We start from the raw sequence: 3,583 nt of genomic DNA, 5'->3' as shown, positions 1-3,583 counted from the left end.
TAGAACGTGTACATGTTTTTCATATGTGGTGAATATAGAAAACCAACAAAGCTTTGTCCCAGAGAAGTCCAATGAGAATCACTGTCCAGCTGAGAAGGGCTTTTTGGGCTGGATTAGATGCCTCCAGGTGGGAAGTGTCACTTGCCCATCTCTTATGCTCCGTGGGCCAAATGCCTCCAATATGCTTCTTCTTGGTCTCAAGGCAACCAGATCAAAGTCAACCAGAAGTATCACTGTGGCTGGTAAGAGGGACACTCAGCAAAACCCCAGGCACAGAGAAGCTCACTTAGCAGAATTTTCTGTGACGCCTTGGCTGGACTACTCAGTGACAACCTGACCCTGTTGTGATTCCTGGAGACAAGCTCTCTGCATGGAGCCTCCCAGTGCTGCATAGAAATAAGCTGAGGCCATCAGCAGAACCTTGTTTAAGGGTTTCTGAATTTGGCCCTGTATGGGTAGAAAGATGTAGGGTGGTATGAAGGTAGAATGTGTTGCCATCTTCAGGTCTTGCTTGCTCACAAGGCTCTGGCAGTGTCCAGCCCTGTCTGGTTCTGAAGACACTACCAAGATCAGATTGAGTAGAGGGGTAGCCAGGTCCCAAAGCTGGGCACTTCTCTTTTCCTTTGGAGTCTAACCTCTGACCCAGGCCCCAGAGCTATGAGGCCCCTGGTCTCAGTCTAGCTGCCAGGCTTGGTTCGTGTTTGATAGTCATAGAGGGGCTGAAATTTTCTTGTGGCTCATTGTTAGTGAGGGCCATAGGTAGGCCTCCCTGCCATCTTCAGCTGAATATTTAGTGCTTACCAAACCTCAACTACCCATTCACAATTACAAAGGGTTATAGTTTGGTTTTTAAGACATATATCCCTTATAATTAAGCAGAAGAATCACTCTAGAATTCAGGCTAGGTCTAGACTAGGACTGCCAACAGCAGAGGTGACTTCTTATATGCCTTCCTCAGGACTTCAGAGAGAAACAAAGGCTATCAACAAAGACTCCTGCCAGGCAGTAACAATTTTCAGGAGCTGTTTGCTAGGCACTAGTTGCTCTCCCACAGTGGGCTGCATTTCTCTTTGTAGGGCTATACCTAGTAGGCTTTTACAGTAGGTTCTACCTTCTGGTCTTTGTGTAACTCTGATGGAGGTTTCTGTAGCAGGTTCCTAGGTCATGGGCTGCTGAGTCCCTGGAGGAGACAGGAACACCTGAACAATCCAGACCTGTCAGTGTCTCAGGCTCCTCTGCTACATCCTGTTCTTACCTGGAACTCAGCATAGCTCCCATTGACCCCAGCCATTGTTCTCAGATTTTGAAGGTTGCCAATAATCATTTATCCATTCCCTCCCTGAACTCCATACTATCCCCAGATAGAACCCTTCTTGGCCAGGCTACTTGCCCTGGTCTGCATATCTCTCCTAAGCCTGGGTCACAGAAAAGACGGGGGACCTTACCGTGGTCTGAAGCATTCAAATCTTCAGGAGCCTGAACCTGCACGTAGTGGTCTGCCTAGGTATGTTCTGATACTGCAGGGGTCATGTGGATGCTGACTTGTCACTGGATTTAGGATCCACTGGGATAAACTAGGACAAGCTCCCATCTGAAGATACAACAATTTCATATGCAGATACCCCTCATGGACTTTTTGTGGTCCTGGAGATCCAGGCAAGAAAAGAAGCCTTTTCCACTGAAGTATATCCCCAGACCAAGACCTGTTACACATAAGGCCATATTTTGAGTTTCCAAATGTAGTGAATTTGTTGGTCACTATGAGGGATACTCACCCTCATAGTGACAGAGGCACATCCATTCAGATTTGGTGCAGGTCCCTTATACAGATTGTCTGTAGGTAAGAGCCTTGAAGCTTCAGCAGCTGCTGTGCTGTAGGAGGGTGGGGTCAGAAGACACTATCCAAACCCATCAAGCTGACATCTTGGACCACGGTTGTTAACAGCAGAGCCCCCAGAACTTTGTTATATTGATACAAGTCTGCAGAGGACCTGGATTTGATTCCCAGAAGCCACATCAGGCGTCCCACAATTACCTGTAACTCCAGTTCTAAGAAATTTAACATACCCATCTGGTCTTCGAGGGCACCCAGCGTGCAAATGGTGCACATACTGACAAACAGGCATATACACATACAATAAATAAAAAATGAAATTTAAACATAGAGTCACCATTTGAAAACATGCTAATAGAAATATAAACATGAATTTCAGCTTTCAGAACTTCATTTACATTGTTGATTTTTCAGGGGATAGGAGGTATGTTAGGGTTTTACTGCTGTGAACACACACCATGACCACAGCAAATCTTATAAAGGACGACATTTAATTGGGGTTAGTTTACGGGTTCAGAGGTTCAGTCCATTATCATCAAGATGGGAGCATGGCAGCATCCAGGCAAGCATGGTGCAGGCAGAGCTGAGAGCTCTACATCTTCATCTGAAAGCTGCTAGTGGAAGACTGACTTCCAGGCAGCTAGGGTGAGGGTCTTAAGCCCATGCCCACAGTGACATACCTACTCCAATAAGGACTCGATTCCAAATAGTGCCACTCCCTGGGCCAAGCATATACAAACCATCACAGCAGGGCTTTGGGCTTTGTGGGACATAAGGCAAGTGACCAAGTCAGGACCCCATGAAAAAGGAGAGGGCCTGGGTCTGGCTCTCCATTCCTCATAGTTCCACAGTCCTGAACTCACACGACTTCCATAGTGAGTGGGAATTCTTGGGAGAGCAATAATTAGAAGTGACTTTTTAGTCATTTTTGAGTAGCTGAAGAAAGCAGAGTCTGAGGGATCTGAGGGTCAGAGATTACAATGGGGAAGGGTAATTTGCTCCAAGTGTTCAGGTGGGCCCCATTTCTGAAGTTTCAAAACAAGGTTCCCTCAAGCATGAGTTAATTTGTCAGACACTCAGCAACACACACACACACACACACACACACACACACACACACACACACACACAGACACACACACTTAGGGGTTGACTTGGCTAGAGTCTGAGACAGAACCTGGAGGACCGAGGAGTTACTGCACCAAATCTTCCAGCCCTATTGCCTCCTTACCAACCCCATAATCCTCTTCAGAGCCACCAGTGCGACCCTGACCTCACCAGAGTCAGCGGGGTAGAGATCCCGTGGCAAAGCGTCCCTAGAAGGAAGGAAAATCAGCAGAGACTCTGAGGATCCTTTTCGTGCAGGTAACCCAAGTGGCCAGCATCTCAACACAGGCGCATCGAGCTCTACAGGCACGTAGGGATTAGCAGCGGGTTGTGCATAGTGTAGGCTGCGACTGCGCCACCAGCCTCAGCTTCCCCACTTGAGACTGGCCGCACGCCCGGGGCCCCAGGGCCAGGTGTGCCCCACTCGCTCTTCCCCAACCTCCGCCCGGTTCCCACGCTCTACAGCTCCACAGCGACCGCACCCTGGGTCGAGCTGCGTCCGTAGGCCAGCTGTGCCTGTGGCAGCCTTGTAAGGCAGTGGCTGCCTCGAGTGTCCGTGCGCTGCGCTCCGGCTGGGAGGGGCCTTAGTGCGCGCCTAGGCGGAGCGGGAGGAGGAGGGGCATGTGGGCGGTGCTGGAGGGC

This window comes from Arvicanthis niloticus, chromosome 19, assembly GCF_011762505.2.
Source record: "Arvicanthis niloticus isolate mArvNil1 chromosome 19, mArvNil1.pat.X, whole genome shotgun sequence".
NCBI classification, from domain to species: Eukaryota; Metazoa; Chordata; class Mammalia; order Rodentia; family Muridae; genus Arvicanthis; species Arvicanthis niloticus.
This window is presented reverse-complemented; position numbering follows the sequence as displayed.